Source organism: Pinus tabuliformis, chromosome 4_1 (genome assembly GCF_031772625.1).
Source record: "Pinus tabuliformis cultivar Carrire ecotype Pingquan chromosome 4_1, CPIR1, whole genome shotgun sequence".
In the NCBI taxonomy this organism is placed as follows: Eukaryota; Viridiplantae; Streptophyta; class Pinopsida; order Pinales; family Pinaceae; genus Pinus; species Pinus tabuliformis.
In genome coordinates, this window is record NC_142303.1 from 637,999,403 (window position 1) to 638,017,875 (window position 18,473).

Sequence of the window (18,473 nt, forward strand, 5' to 3'; positions counted from 1 at the left end):
TGCAAAAGTAATGTATCTTCTAGTTTACTTAATGATATGAATGTTTAAGACAATCAGTGGAGGGTTATAATATGTTCTCTGTAAGTTACTGTGATTTCCGCATTTTAAGGGTTAGGGTTCGTGAAGGTCAGGATAAAGGCCTAAAAGTAACATAAACCCATCACATAGACTTGTGGATACAAAAACTTGGTTTTTTCATCCCCCAATACTGCTTCGGGTGAGATTGCAGCCTGCGCTACACAGGTTCTTACCAAAAGGGCCAACATTGAAGGGTTTTGTTGGTTGGCGGAACTAACTCTGAACCCAGGTCCAGACCCCCTCAAGCCAACAATAAGCGATAACCAAAACCATTAATACCATAACCAATAAAGGTACATTTCCTTGATTTTTCCTCAAGCCGTGTTCCATTTTCTTTATTAATGTAGACAAAGGATTCACAACCAAAAGTCTTTAAAAACAAGTAGTTTACCTTTTTACCTATCTATGCCTCCTCTGGAATACCACCATCCAAGGAACTTGAAGGCCCTCTTTTTATTAGATAAATAATAGTATCTAAAGCGTCTAACCAAAATATGTAAAGGCAATCTTGCATGCAATCTCATGCACCTTGCACACTCCATGATTGTCTTGTTCATCCTTTCTGACACACCTTTTTCTTGTGGTGTTCCTAGAACTGTCTTCTCTCTGTGAATTCCATATTTGGAACAGTACTTATTAAACTCTTTGCTGGAATCTTCACCTACATTTTCTAATCTCATACACTTCAACCTTTTTCCTGCCTCCTTCTCAACCAAATCTTTTCATTTCTTGAAAGTATCAAATATATCATATTTATCTCGAATACAATAAATCTAGGTTTTCTTGGTTGCATCAACATAATAGCAAGAGGCACAAAGAGATGGTACTTGAGAAGTTCCTCATACATTTGTATGCACAAACTCTAATTTTTTGTTCTTCTTTTCTTTCCAACTCTCACAAATCTGACTCTCTTCTATTTCCCATAAACTCAATTCTCACAAAATTCCAAATCAACATGCTTCAAACCTGGCAAGAAATTTCTTGAGTGAAGAATCTGCATCCCCTTCTCACTCACGTGCCTAAGACTATGAGGCCATGATGATGTATATTCTACTATAGAGGTTAAAGAATTAACAAAATTATAAATACCATTGCATAAATACAATGTACCAACATTTTCTCCCTTTTCGTTTCTAGGGCTCCTTTAGTGACATTCCAAATTTTATCTATACAAGTAGTTACAAATCCTTCACCTCCCTACTGCCCTGTCAAAATTAGATATTTCTTCAGATTTGGAACATGCCTTACCTCCTTCAATATCCATTGATTTCCATTTTGTTGTTTACTGAAAAATTTACCCATTCAAATAATCTTATAGGGTTTATCATCACCAAAACGAACATGTCCAAAATCTCCTTAAACATAATCAAGAAAATGTTTCCTATCAGATGTGACATGGAATGAGGCCCCTGAATCTACCTCCCAGACATCAATAACATTTTCTAATGAGAGAATCAAATCATCTTGCAACACATCACCTATCACATTCGCTTCATGATTTTTTTCTTGTTGTGTGTCCCCTTCTTTTCGCTTTTGGGACTTACAAACTTGTAAATTTTTCCTGTATATTCACAGCTCATGCAATGTACTAAAACACAAGACAAGAATATATTCTACTCTTTATGGTGGAATCCCATAAAGATCAATGAAATCAATAATCCACAAGTGGAAGATAATTAATGGCACATAACATCATATTTATCCAAGGAAAGCCACAACACAAAACCCCTACTATATATATTGCATTAATCAGAAATCCAAGATGAGAATACAATGCTTGTTCTCACAAGAACAATCCCTACACAAGTATAATCAACTCTTAGCTCACAAGCTATCTCAATCTAAATACTTAGCCTATTGTGCAACTCTCCAAGCCCCTATTTCCTTGCACAAATTCAACCCATATTTAATTGGGAAATCCTTCCTCGAAAACTATGAAATCCAAACTTAGGTCCTTCTTTGATTGCTTGCATGATCTATCCAACTCAAAAAATCATACAACTGATATTACATTGTCCCTACACTTTAGTCTCAACTGGTTTTTCCTCTGAACTGACATGCATGATTTTCTCGTGAGTGAATCTTTAGTTAGCCTGAGTAGCACATGAGGATGCACCAGTGCACCAACTCACTGCTAATCCTCTACCAGTTCCACAAACAATTAGAACTAGTTTAACTATCTATAACTCAGCCAAATTGAGTTATCTAATTACAACTAAAATAAACTCAATTTAGACCCCTAAAACTTAGGTATCATAACAATTCCTATGTTAACTAAGTCAACTTAACTTAGTTAACTACTGCAAGTTGCTATGAGAAAAGAATTACAATTTTAATTCACAATTTAATTCAAGGACAAATTAAATTGGAATTTCTAGATTCAATTTTTAACATTTCTTGTTGCTATTTTCAACACTCCATTTGAATGAGAAATGAATTCAAATCAATACTCGATCCTAAACCTTTGGAATGTTATGCATGCAACACTTCTCTTTAGTGTTGTTGCTACAACAACTCAAGAAACAAAGAAACATCCAACTTGAATCAATACAATGCATCTATCATCAAAGTCTCTAACTGTTATTGCCTCTATAAACTAAAAGCTTTGCGCTTCTATTGAATCTTCCTTTCTTCACTATTGCCAACCCTTCTTTGTGCTCTTTAGTATCTGACTGCTCTAGCCTCTGCCACTCCGATCTATGACTTCATCAATCACCATGGATTCCTCCTGCTCTTATGTACTTTAGGCTCCCATAGCAAGGTACAATCCATGAGATAAAACCTATCAATCGACCCTACCCAATTTCGGCACTCTTGGGACTATTACTTTACATCACCCCACCTCACACCTAGAGGTATGGTAGTATATGCTTCCTCTCCCAACCTGGGTTGAAATTTTTCCCTATTGGAGGTCTCTGCATGAGTGGATACCTCCACTCGATCTCCTGTCAGCTTCTCTAATTGTGGTTGCTCCATAATTGTCTAAGACTTCTTCTGAGACAACTTCTTCTCTTCTTGAGTGGATCTCTGCACTCGGTCTCCTCTCAAATTCTCTAGTTGTGGTTGCTCCACAACTTTTGTGAAGCTACTTTTGAGGCTTCTTTTGGGGTTAGACATTGAGAGGTAATTCACTCCCCCTCTCAACCACCAAGTCACTAACCTTTTCCTTGCTCCTCAAGGATTTGCATGCATCTTGTACCTTAAGAGAATACAGGTTCTTAACTCGTGTACTGATCTGTTTCACTTGTCTCGTAGCAATGTATTTAAGGAAAACCTTTCCCTTACTAAAACACACATCATAGCCATGATCTTCGAATACCGTGACTAAAACAAGATTATTCTTCGGTACTGGAACATACATCACATCTGTGATCCTGAGAGGGGAGCAATAATCCCTCTAAAATGTAATTGTACCCAACCAGGTAGCACTATACCTCCTGTCATCTCCAAACTCTATGTTCTTCTTGAGGTCTTTCTCCTCAAAATTAGTAAAGAGATCTATGCTCCCCGTGTTATGGAATGAGGCACCACTATCAAGGTACCACAAGCCTCCCATTACAATGTTTTCCATGCATGCAATGAGAGTGAAATCAAATCTTAATTGGGAAGCTAGAGCCTCACTTGTTGTAGCTACAACATGCTCCTTCTTTATTTCTTTCTTTTGTGGGAAGTTTGTGGCATAATACTCGTGCTCATGACAATGAAAACACTTGACTTTTAACAAGTCCATGTTCTTTCCACCCACCTCACCTTGGGACTTATTCCCCTTGGCCTTCTTTTCCTTACTCGTGAAGGAAAAGTCCTCTTCCACTTCCTTGGAAGAGGTCACATCTCTGGTGTTTCGTCAAAACTCCTCTTGTACCGAGTCTGACCATAAATGTTCCCAATTATCTGGAAGTTTCTCCCTCCCATTTCTAGAGTTCTGATATCTATGTCAACTCTTGGGAAGTCATAGAAGAGATAGGCTCACCATATCATCCTCAACAATGGCGATTCCAACACTTTGAAGCTCATCTCGATAATGGGTGAACTTGGTTAAGTAATTTGGAATTGGGTCGCATGCCTCCATCTTCATTTTTTGAAGTTTGTCCTTTAGTGCCAACTTCCAATGGTCACTCTTGTTCTGAAATGGGTCGTTCATTGATTTTCACATAGAATGCAAAGTTTCCTTTCCATGCAGACTCGAGACAATGTGGTCTCAGAATCCCTCAAGGATAATTCACCTTGCCCTTGCTGCACACTTCTTCCATTCAGCTAGATCTTTTTCATCCCATGCAGGTGGCTTAGGAATTTATTTATTAATGAATTCCTTTAAGCCATTATCCTTGAACACGGCCTCCATCCCATCCTTCCAGCATATATAATTCGAGCTTCCATCTAAGGCATATTCGAGCCACAAACTGTAGAATGCCTTCTGCTGATCCTGAAGTATGTAATGAAAATTCAAATTTCAGTTGTAACCCTAAACTCAAAAACTTTGGAATATCCTCTACTGTACTGTAATCAGCTCTGATACCATGTAGATTTTTCCTGTAGATTCACAACTCATGTGATGTACTAAAAAACAAGACAAGAATCTACTCTACTCTTTACAGCGGAAGCCCATAATGATCGATGAAAACAATAATCGATTAGAGGAAGATAATCAAGGAAAATAACACAATATTTATCCAAGGAAATCTACAGCTCAAAACCCCTACTATCTATATTGCATTAATCAAAAATCCAAGATGAGAATATAATGCTTGTTCTCACAAGAACAATCCCTACACAAGTATAATCAACTCTTAGCTCACAAGCTAGGTCAAGCCAAATCCTTACCCTCTTTTATAGCTCTTCAAGCATCTATTTTCTTACGTAATTCCTATGAGGATCAACTCATATTTAATTTTGAAATCCTTCCTCAAAAACTATGTAATCCAAACTTAGGTCCTTCTCTCATTGCATGCATGATTTGTACAACTTAGAAAATCATACAACTGATAGTCTAGTCTCAACTAGGTCTTCCTCTGAATTGACATGCATGAGTTTCTCATGGGTGAATCTTTAGTTAGCTGGAGTAGCACCAAAGGATGCACTAGTGCACCAACTCATTGCTAATCCTCTACTAGTTCCACAAACAATTAGAACTAGTTTAACTATCTATAACTCAGTCAAACTGAGTTATCTAATTACAACTCAAATAAAATCAATCTGGAGCCCTAAAATTTAGGGATCACACTTACATGACTCTAGATATACTTCCAACTCGAAATTCATTACTTAACTAAGTCAACTTAACTTAGTTAACTATGTTGATATGAGAAATATTTACAATTTTAATTGACAATTTAATTCAAGGACAAATGAAATTGGAATTTATGGATTCTATTTTTAACATTTCTTATTGCTATTTTCAATAAGTCTTTCTTTGGGTGTTCTTTCTTCATGCATTTCCAACTCACTATCCCTAATGTAGACTTAGATCTGACTTTCCTTGACTTATTGTGATATCCTGGGCTCTTTCCTCTTTCCATTTGTCTTCCCCTAGTCTCTGTAGTCGAAGAATTACCTAATGTCTCACTGAAGCTATTCCATTGCATTTCCTCACTAAGGATTGCATCGACAACATCATCAAACTTTAATGTACTAGATCGAGAGGCAGAGTTACTAATGGCTATAACTAAACCATTCCAACTTTCAAGCAATGAGCATAGAAATAATAAAACCCTAACTTCATCTTCAAAATTTACCCCTACAGAACATAACTGACCGGTAACTGTATTAAATTCATTTAAATGATCAACAACAAATCCACCTTCTAACACCTTCATATAATAAACACTTTATAAGAAATATCTTATTTGAGGTAGAGGGTTTTTCATATAGTTTGGCCAATGCCAACATTAAACCCTCTGTTGTCATTTCCTTTGAAATATTAAAGGCTATCGACACTCCTAGTCACAACTGTATTGTTCCAAGTGCCTTTCTGTCAAGAATATCCTGTTATATGTTTGACATACTCATCATCTTCTTTGTCTTTCTGCTCAATGATAAGTACAAATCTTTCTGATACAGATAATATTTCATCTGCATCTTCCACAACTGGTAGTTTTTGCCGTTAAATTTTTCGACTCGAAACCTACCATCTTCCTCCATTGCTCACACATGAAATAACAACCCTTCTCTCCTATGATTTTATCGTCCAAATAGACCTTCATCTCTAATACTAGTTGTTAATAATCTACTGGAGAACATAAATTAATGGTGAGATTTACCTAGATGAAAAAAACATGCAACAATCATAAACACATAAACATAAAATTTTATCTGGGAAAGCCCTAAATGTGGGGAAAAACCAAACCAATGAAATTTCATTAGCCTTGGCCAAAACCTTGTCCAAGATGGCCAAGTGAGCCTTCACCGCTCACGTCCTAGGCCTAGATTACAATGAAGTCTTCATAGCCTTTTATAGGCTCCTTTACATGCAACACCATGGGTAGTAATACCATGGGTACACTATACCATGTGTCGAAAAAACACTACTATTGACTCTAGTCAACTTTGACTCTATAATGAGTCATGTTTAAGTAACATACTCCTTCTCACATTGCCTCATAATGGGGAACTAATCCATTTGAATACTTGAATGGATTCATGAATACAATCCTTTCCACTTTCCAAAATAAAGGGTGAGCCTCATTCCTCATTTATGAATATATGGAAATTCCTTTATTTCATTTTTTCTTGTGGAGTGAAACCTCAAAAAAGAGTCTGTATTCTATTAAGAATGGTATTTTGAGGAAAATGTTCTCTCTATGAGGAGATAGAGGTAAATGTGTTAGCCCATATGTGATCAGACTTGCGGAAGTGTTTTTTGATCACACAAATAGTTACTAAAGGAATAAGATTTAAAGATGTGTTCCATAGATTTCTTATGTTGTTGACGATGAACATAGGAAATTGGTTGTTTGATCCCTTTGAATTGAATTTGGTCCCATGTTAAAATTATTTATTGTGTGACAAGGCACAAAAAGGTAGCTACTTCCAACTAAATTTTAGTAGTCCATGTATGTCTCCAATTCATATCAGTGGGGATATGAGGATGCCATGCAACGAATGAATAAGATCCTTTGAAAGTGAAGCATCCTTCTAGAATATCCCTCCATATTAGTTTATCAAGGAGATCAGATAATATAATTTAGAATATGTAGAAATCTACTTCTAGATTGGCAAAGATATATCAAAATTGTAGAGGAATGTGATTGGGGAAATAATGGAATCATGTTAATATAAATTAGAAAATTATCTTGTCCAATAATGATGAATGGTTTAGCTATATTCTAGTAGCGGAAGGATATGCAACGGATGAAGCTTAGGTTTTCTTGCAAAAATTGTAGTTACCACTAGGAAGCCTACCCAAAGACTTTTGTCTTTGTATTTCTAACTTCCTAGAAGCAATGTTCTTAAATGAGATACTTTTGTTTCTAAACATATTTCCATATTAAATATATACTAAGTATAATTCATGTGAATGAGATCATAGATGCTGATATATTTGGCATATGTGTACTTCCTAAAAAAATTCTACAGTTCCCCTTGGCCTTGGAACCACATCCACCATATTTTTTTTACCTAGCTCATTATTGAATATTTCTAGGCCAGAAAGATCCAATCCAGATTTTAGATTTAGAAGATAGATATGTTTTTATGTATTAATATCCATTTTCTAGTATCCAAGGCGTCCCATCATATAAATGTCTGCTTAATTCTAGAAATGGATTTAACAAAAAACTTGGGAGCTATAAGATCTAGAAATGTGTAGAGAGGAATAACTTATAGAATGAATTTAAAAAGAGAATGATAGGTTGCAAGATTGAGGTTGTAAAAGGTCCAACAATAGAACTTATGAGGTAATTTAGTAATGATTAATTCTAAAGAATACTCTCAATTTTCATAGAAGAGGAACATAGCTAGAAGATATTTGAATTGAAGGGAACTCCTAGAAAAACTCAAAATATGGCTGGTATGAAATTGGATTTGTAGAGAGGCGTTGAAAAATAAAATTTTGGATTTAAGATGATTAATATACTTCTTAGAGGCATACAAGGTGTTGCAAAAGATCAGTACTATGGTATACAAATTGGAGCTCCATACATCTTCCCAAGTGCACCCTGTTTTCCATGCTTCATGCTTAAAGAATGTTATAGGTAAAAAGCTCCTAGTTCAAACAATATTGCTAGAACTTTACGAGGAAGTAAAAATCATATTGGAACATAAAGAAGTCATGGAAACAAGAAATCAACAATTATGGAATTGGTCAATTTCAGAGTACCTCATCAAGTGGAAGAAGTTACCCACTGAAGATTTCACATGGGAGGATAAGAATTTTATACAAAAGCATCCATAACTACTCAAGCATTGAGCACAACACTCTTTTGAAGGAGAGGAGCATGTTAGGTCCTTATAATAATAGTGTATTCCCTCATTGTTATTGTCATTGTAGCCCTCTTATTGTTATTGTCATGCCCATGTAGTCCTGATATTTTTATTATTGTGCCCTGTAGAAAGTCACTATTGTCATTGTTGTTCCCTTGCATTATTATTATTATGTTTACTCTGATTATATTGTGACCCCTTAGACTCCTATATATATAAATTAGGTTTCTTCATTTGAATCATCAAATAATTGTTTATGTATGTAATATAAAGGAAGTTTCCCCCTCAAAGAGGATAATATTTAAGTTGTTGATCTATCTATTTGTGAGTTGGTTACATAACAAGCTATCTGCTAAGAACATGAGTTGTATTTCTTGGTGGGTATTGGAGAATTGACATAAACGAGTTTTCTTTCTTTGACTCTGCAAAGCATACATAAGGAATCAATCTACAATTTCAGTCGAGGTTTTCAAAAGTGGCATTGAAAGAATCTTCATTTGAAGGGTGCTAGTAAAACTCCATATAGTAATTTTGTGGATGGCCTTGCATTTCTTCGTAGAAGCATTTGAGAGTTGTTATGTGGTGAAGTGATGGAATCCCATGGTGTTCCAATGACTCGTGCCCTCTATCTTCTCAACACAATAAAAAGGTGTTTTTTGGGACATGTTTTATGATGGTAATCCGACAGAGGAACCAGGAGAAATTGTTTTTCATGTGGCACAATCTATCCTATGTGTTGGATAAGTGGAAATGTTGATACACTCTGAATGTGGTGTGATTATTTTTCAAATAGAGGTTTAAAGTCATCTGTGGGCAGAGATAGAGAAATTTAATGTTTTTCTAATATGAAATTTTATTTTATTTATCTTGGAATCATGAATAAAAGTATTGAGCCTTATTGAGCCTAGCTAACACAATGTAGATAAATCTACCTTGTTAGAATTCACGACTCTAAAAAATGATAGATTAAGCATGGAGTTCAAATAATTAATTGATAAAGACAAAGATTTCCAAGATGTGAATATTTACAAAACATAATGTAAAGGAGCAAGAATAGTGATTAAAGGATGATGGACAACCAAGTTAAATTTTTTGTGAGTTTGTGGAATAGACTAATGATGATGGTGTATTATGTGTCACATAAATTTATTGGTAGGAAAGTATATGATGTTTTGTATTGGCCTTTGTAAAGTATGTACCTGGCAACTCCAAGAGTTGGAGTGTCTAATGTAAGCCTCATGAGGCATGTGAACCCCCATGAAGTTCATGGTAATCTTAAAACCACTTTGTAATTGTAGCTTTTTGGTCAACTAAACACCACCTTGGAAGTTTAGGTTTTTGGTAAGCCAGAAACCATTTGCAAGAGTATATGTAAGTGCAGGTTTGTGGTAAGCCAAAAACCACTCGGTAGTGTAGGTTTGTGGTAAGCCAGAAACCACATGCGAGAGTGAAGTAGACAAGGATTCTTGTATACATGGTTTAGGGTCAGTCGAAAAAATAAAACCCATAGCATGGTTATGTGTAATCTGAAAAAACCCATGATGACGATGATAGAGGGGGGATTTTCAGGTACAAGTATAGGTATGGAGATATTGGTTGATTGAACCATGTGAATGAAAGACATCCTAGTTCACTGGTGTTTGCAGTGGTTGGTACTCATGCATTATGGTTGATGATTGTTCCTTCATAAGAAAGTTGACATATTCTTTTTTATCATGTTTGTAAACACCAAGACCACAACTAGACTTTGCAAATTAAGATTGAGACAAGTAATCGTTAAGGGGGAAACTTGGAAAATATAATTCCTACTTGTCTTAGTTGTGGTTCTTTCTATGTAAATGAGTATGTTCCTATTTCTTAGGAGCTGTTTAGATCTAGATGTTTCCTAGATTGGTGTGTGGTTGAGAGATTCTCTCAACCAAGTGATTGTGTGGCTAAGATAGTCTACCTATCTTGAGACAACAATACATGTATTTATATGTAACATTATTTGATTAATTTAAGGTGTGATCAATTTTTCTAAATTATAAGAACACAAGAGAATGGTGACTCGTATGTATTTTGAATGCATGATCACATGATTTATAAATGAAATCACATGTTGTGCTTATTGTTAAACAAATAATTGTGTCTAGAAGGGCTCTCCAGCCAGTATGGTAGAGATGTTGTAATGTCATATTTAATATTTTTACTATGGAAAAATAAAATTAAAATAAAAATTAAATTACATTAAAAAAAATTAATAATTAAATCAATCTAGATACATCTTAACTAGGGATCTACCAAGCTCCTAAACTAGGGATCTACTAAGCTCCTAAAGGTATCAAATTTCATGAAACACAAACCTTCTTCAAAAGTGAAAATATATTTGATCCCTCTCAGTGCTTGGAAAATTAAGAGTTAAAATGGATCTAAGATGATTTACAAACACTACAATATCTCTCTCGTGAAGAACTACAAAGTTCATTCTGTATATGATTACATTTTAAAATTAAATAATCTAGATATATTTTAATACCTTATTTTTCTAAATTAAATAATAATGCAACATTTATATATAGACATTCTTTAAAAAAATTAACAATATTTTTAATATACAATTAATATAATAGTAATCATTTAATTTATAAAATTGGGAGAAATGTTCATACTATACTAGGCGACACATTTTGCATTAATTTTGTTTATGTAAATTACATTTTTTTTTTCAATCGACAATAAATCTTTAAATAGAACCCAATCTTTTAATGCCATCTATATATTTTTAATTTTATTTTAGTTTAATTTAAGGAATTAAACTATATCAAATAGCATTTTGATTTTACAAAGTCTCACAATCCTAAAAAAAGATGATCCATTTCTTCTGATAAAATAAATGAACTAGCCCCTTCCCCCAAAAAAATGACCTATAGCAACAACTAAGGTCAGTTCGACACAACCACCAAAACTAAGCTCAACAGTGTAATCACCCAAAACAAAACAAAGCTAACTCAAACTTTCCTGATTATCGTTGTAGAGTGGGAACATACTATAGAAGACAAAATTCAATGTGTATGATACATGTGATGAAAGCAAACTATAATAGAAATGATATTTCTTTCTTCAATATTATCAATAGAAAATAACATATTACAATGCTTAAGTCATCCAAAACCCGTAGGTGTGTTGATTCAGTGCCACACTACCAATTATGAGTGTGAGTCAAAGCTAAACACTAATGATGGGTTGGACACCAACTGATTTGGGGAAGAATAACTCCACTATAGAATAATATAACAATAATTAAATATAAATGCACCCATATAAAGACACATATTTGAACTTAGACAAAATCCTTTGCAATAAAATTTTTTAACTACATATTAATTGATATACGAGTTAAACACAGATATTCTTGATCCTTTTTATTACCTTCATTAGGTATATGCACAGGTTTCTACGATGGTCATGCAATCCGAAACAGTTTTTGTTGTTTACCTCCACAAATTTCTTATTCTAAACCATCAACGAACATTTAAACCATTTTGAATCCTGTGCTTTTATTGCCTTGTCTTTATCTTTTCCTATCAGAAAACAAGAAATGTTCATGAATATACGCTTCTCCTCTTCATCAAGAGTGTCTGGAATTTTTTTTAAATGATTCTGGATATCCTCAGGAAGTATGTTGCCCATTTCTCTCACTTTCATTTCTCAATACAACAAATGTTTAGATTCAGTGTATCTCCCTAACTTTTCAATGTTAGACATCTAATCCTCAGGATTAGGTTTTTGTTATGGTGAGTGGCTATTAGAGTCCAAGAAGACCCAAAAACTGATTCAAAATTTTATCTTATGTATTTATATGTACACATTGTATATAATTCTTTCAGATCAATTAATACACAGTTGTATTTGATTTCCAGTTTGTTTTTTTATAGTGGTATCAGATTGGGTAGTTCATCTATCTATTGATTGAATTGAGCCACTAGTTTTGTAGCATTCTTAAATGCTCCTCCTTTCATGCTAGACTGGATTGTTGTCTCACTGTTCATTTTGAAATCAGGGTCTCAAATTCATTTTCAAAATCAGACAAAGATTGCGGGAGTGTTGGAAACTAAGTTAAAAGAAATTAAGGTAAAAGTGATTACCCACAAGTAACTCTTATTGTTCGCAGAATCAACAGTGAATAAATAACATTGAATATTAGTGAAGATTTGAGGCATTTTTTTGGAAGTGAATTATTAATTATTTTTAGTGGAATATTTTTTCCATATTTCACGTATGAATTTAATCCACATATTACTAGAAAGTAGAGAATGCTTCAAGGTCATGAAAGTGAAAGTAAAAAAATATTTATAGAATTTTTTGACAAGGATTTGTAAAAATTAAATGGATATGGAGACATTTTCAAAAATATGAGAGTAAGAGTAAGGTGAATAAACTTCCTATATATTTTGTAGTACTTCCAAAAACAACATCCTTGTGTCGAAGTAGGCAGAGCCACAAATTTCAAAGTGAAGAGAGAAAGAATCATAGCTAGAAAGGTGAAAGTGAATAGAGAAAGAAGTAGAGCAAGATAGGTGAAAGTGAACAAACAAAGAATCAAAGAAACATGAAAGCAAATAGCAGAAAAGTTGGTGAGTATCATGTGAATGGAAACTATATGAAAATGTGATGAAGGAAAATCTTTGTCATTTATTTTATCAATTATATATAAGAAAAAAAATGGTTAAGGAAAGGTGAAATGAGAAAGTGAAAGTAAAAGTGGATAATTATGAAATTAATTAACTTGGAGTTGAAAGTGGTGGAAATATTCCAAGTTTATTTTTATTTTGATTTGAAATAAGTTCTAAAAGTTGAAGAGAAAAGGAAAAAGGGAAACATTGAGATTTGAACTTAGTTTTCTGCTGGATTATTTTTGGAGCCCACCATCAAATCACTAAGCCAATTTCATTTAAAACAAAAAGGAGAAAGGGATTTATATTTTATTTTAGACGAATACTTACATATTTGAAAAGGATTTGTTTGAATAATTTATTTGGCAGCAAAACAATTATGACTTTGATATTTTCCATAGTTGGAGTTGTCCTTAATGGAAAGGAGAATTATCAAGAGTGGTTTGAGTGTATATAAAATTGGAGTATTTGGGATGCTTGAATGCACAATGAAATTAAACCTGTAGATAAGGTAGTGTGGTTAGCAAAGATGATACAGTTACATGGTGTGTTAAAGGTCACAAGCTCAAATCCTTGTGCTTGATAATTTTTACAAAACAAAAAGGGAAGTTAATTTTGGAGGTTGTGATACTCACTACAGTGGTTGGGAAACAAGAAGACGACATTTTTATTGTAGAAATATGATAATTTTTTTGTTGAAATTATGTTGTAAATGGGTGCATTTTCGGTTGAATTAGACACCCAGTTAAATCATTGTAAATTCATTTTTATTGGGTAAATTTTCGGTGGTAGCCAATACGCTTTTGAAAGTTTATTGCAAGTATTGTCTAATAGGAAGATGGAGAAAATGACAAGAGCTAGTGATTTGTTAGAGTTGTTAAGTAGTCTAATGTCCTCTATTGTTCATATCAGTGTTCAAATTAGTAAGGACATGCTTTTTGACATTAAAAATTGTTTGCAAAATGCAGAAGAGAAGATCGAGTTTTTTCAACTCGAATCTCAATTCCAATGAGGTGAACTACATGAATTGCAAAAGAAGAATTTTGAACCTGTTCTTGTTCAAAACAATATTTTGTTTGCGCTTGATCATCAACCGAAGAATGCTGAGAGTTATGCAGTCATTTTAGGAGAAAGTTTGGATGTATATAAAAGTATTCATGTGAAAACTTTATAAGACTGTGGGAACAAATTACATGTAAAAAACACATAACTGGTTTGTGATATAACAAATATATCCTGGATGTATATTTTCACATGCCTGATTTTTCTGAACCTATAAAATTTCGAAGTGCTAGATTTCTATATGGTTTTGTTCTAGAACAAGTTGATCGATGCCCACAGTGTAATAGAGTTAGACATGTCAAAGATAAATGTTTTGACCTTCACCCATGTGAAAATTGTGGAAAAAAAAATCACCACTCAAACAAATGTTTCAAAAAGAAGACTACTGTAGGAGAGAAATTAAGTTTCAGATGGATTTCTCTTGGGATTGGTCAAAAACAACCAAGAACATTTGTAGGTCATACCATAGAATATGTTTGAGAGTGTTGACGAGCCTTGCAGTGATGAAGGATACTCCATCTTCTCACCCTATATCTGACAAGGGGAGAATTGTTGATGGTCTACTATAGATTCGAAGATTTTTCAAGCAAGCCTAAGTCAAAGATCCACATCATGGGCCACAACCTATACCAATTAGAGCCAGAGATATAGTGAGAGATACTTTAGTTACGATGATTGAATTGTTTGTGAGCAAGCACTTCTAGATTCAGAATTTTTGGAGGAACTACATTGATTGTTAGAGAATTAGTGGTCACCTTAAAACCACATTTTTGGTTGTTAAGGTTCTAGAATTGGTGTTGGTTGATACCTTGAGTTCTCTAACATTGGTTTGTGGTTATCCTTAAAAATCATTTCTGAGAGATATTAAGCTCTTGGTTGAGATGCATTTCTGCATTTTGAGCTCTCATTCTTGGACATTGATACATCCCTTTAGACTAAGGGGGGAATATTAGACAACTAATCCTCAAGATTACATTTGGGTTATGGTGAGTGGTTATTAAAGTCCAATAATACCCAGAAACTGATTCAATGGTTTCTTGTATATGTTTATATGTACACATTATACATAATTCTTTGAGATCAATAAATATACAACTGTATTTGGTTTCCAGTTTGTGTGTCTTAGATTCAAGAGTTAGTGGAAATCTCATTTCTATTACTAAGTTCATAGAGATTGTAAAAATCGTGAAGTATGATGACAAAAGAAACAAACATTTGAACAAAGGTAAGAGAAAGTTCTGATTCAAAAACCATTAAATGAAGCTCTTACCAGAATTAAGCTCCATTTTATGCATATGAGGAAAATTTTGTTTTAGGATAAGTGTTAGACAGTTTACAGTGATGGGGTTTTGGAGTTTTGAATTATATATATATATATATATATATATATATATATATATATATATATATATATATATATATATAATGAATTGCTTAGACTGTGAAATTTTCTTTAGAAGGCATGCATTTTCCTGCAAAATTCTCTAGTAAATCATCATCATTCCAATATGCAATATTAAAAAAGATTATAAATTCAAAAACAAATGAATAGCAATTACATTCGAAAAATTGAAGCTTCACCAATGTCTAGCAACAAACATAGAACTCGCACATCCACTTAACTTCAAATCCATGAGAATGAAATGTGATCTTATGTTGAACCGAATCGTTTAAGAGCAGAGCTTTGCTTATGATTTTCTTTTTGCAGCCAATGTTAGATGCAAAGCAGGTTAGCATTTTATAAATGGGTATGAGGGAAACTACATCATGGTTTAAATAAAGCTTTTGAATTTGAAAACCAAATAAGGGGGGAGTGTCAAAATTTTGAAAATGAAATCAAAATTCAAATTTCTAATGATATGTACTGTGTTAAACGTAGTCTTTAATTGTGTTTGTGAAGGATCTAGTGAGAAGGTCGAATAGTGGGAGAAGTTGTGAATATAATGAAAAGACACAAGGTGATAGGAGGCTCTAGATTGTTATTTCTCCGCATTTTTTCGACTTCGGCGGCGAAATGGGTTTATCCTTTTATATAAATAGACATCAACGAAGACGGAGAGTGCCCTACTGGCCATGTAAACAATCCCAAGGAATATGCAATAGAGATAACCTCAACACTCCCAACCTAACCCAAATAGTCACCAGATAGGCATGGATGACAGACCTTCAACCCCTGCAAAATCAACAAAGCTAGGGCAACTACTCCTACTTGGTCTTGCCATTTCGTTAAGGAATTTTTCAATGAAGTAGTTTTCTTTATGTAGATGGAATGGCTTACACAAAGGACTAGGGCAGGATTGCAATTCCGTTGCCAAACAATTTGTTAGGTATTTATTTATGTGGAGTCATATTTTACATATGCATTCAATAAGACAAATAGTATATAGAAAATGTGTGATGGTGGCATCATATTATGCCATTAATGCAATAAGGTGCAATCATATATTTTAACAATATAATTTTGTAAACAAAAATTGAGTAACAAATATGAACCTTTCAAATTTTTTCTGAAATTATAAGTTATTTAGTCTTTCGCTCCTATAGATGTCTTTAGGTTATGGGTATTTAACTTGTTTCTTTATCATCTTAGCGAAAAACTTTTAAATAAAAACAATTTTAAGAATTAAATTTTGAAATTTAAATTATAAACTAATATTAATAATTATTAATATTATTATAAACTAGTATTAATAATTATATTAAATAATGCTAAATTTAGCATTATATTATATTGTAGTGAATGGGTTAATTGGTTGCTATACAACTACTTTAACAACAAGTAGTGTGTCAGAAACCATAGTTACCATGCCCGAATTCAGCTAAAAATATGAGAATTCGCTAATATGATTCGTATACCTTATACAGAATAATTCGACAAAATTCGATCTTCATGTATATTTGGTTAACATAATATATATTCGATCATAATTCAACAAAATTCGATCTTCAGGTATATTTGGTTAACATAATATATATTTGATCCCGTCTAAGTATAGTTGTTTAACCTAATATATATAAAATAAATTCCATAGTTGATAGTTTAGGCACACTAATTGTTGATTCACTAGCATAGCTCCATATCTAGCTAAGGGCATTACATGCCTAAACACAAATTACTATAGGATAAAACTAGAAAATTAAATAACTGCAGAATAAAATGAGAAAATAAAATTTCATTTCTAGGAGACTTATGAGTTATTACGCTGTAAGGCATTCTATCTTAAACAAACTCTTCTCCCATGCCACCTGTAACTTTTTCAACCTTTGATTCAGATGTTAGACGATGGAAAGAGCGACAATGGAGAGGGTGACTGCCATTATATTGAAAAAACTAGTATGAATCTGTTACAATTTGTTAATGGTCTGTTGTCCACACTATTTCTTGTTGGAATATCCCCTTCTCTACTACGTTTCTTCCTCAAATACTTGTGGATGTCATAGGCTCTCCATGGAGCCCTGAAAAAACAGGGATTCAAAGGGCTTACCCCACAATTTATGAACCAAAATCTATTGGATATTGTGAGCAAGATACAGAAGGAGCTGTGCATAGACATGGCCTCTGTACCTCAAGATTTCAGAAAGAGAGCTTTCCCTTATATGGTTGAGTGGTCTAGGAAATATCGTATTGTCACAAGTAATTTTTAAGGCATATATTGCTCATGGATTGTTTGTTTATTTGTTTCTTGCAATTATAGATTTGAAATTCAATTACTTTTTACAGGTGAGAAGTTTTTGATCTGATTTGGTTATGAGCTGAGAATTGTTCTGACTGATGTAGAATTGATCGAGCAATTTCTATCTTCCAAGCACTTGAATTACTGTGGAAAGTCTCCTATAGACTAGAAAATGTTATCAGTTGTGCTTGAGAGAAGTGTGTTTGTTGTTAATGGTGAATAGTGGTCTTACCAACACTAATGGTTGCACCTTCTTTTGATATGGAGAAGCTCAAAGCTAAAGGTTATGGAAAGTAAAGATGGTAGAAATAACTTTCAAGTTAATCTCAATGAAGAAATTTAATGGTTATAGGCATTTCTTTTCTGTTTTATATACCCTTCATATACCTTCAAATTTCAATATATAATCATGTTTGTTTTTTATTTTTATTTTATTTTTTATCATAGCCACACAAAAATAGTAGTACATATTCATGCAAAAGTAAATGCGGCATACCTCGCTGAGTAATAGTCACCTTCTTCTAGTCATAGCTCCACACATACTTCGAGATTCAATCTTGTTGTTAGATCAAAGCATACATAACAC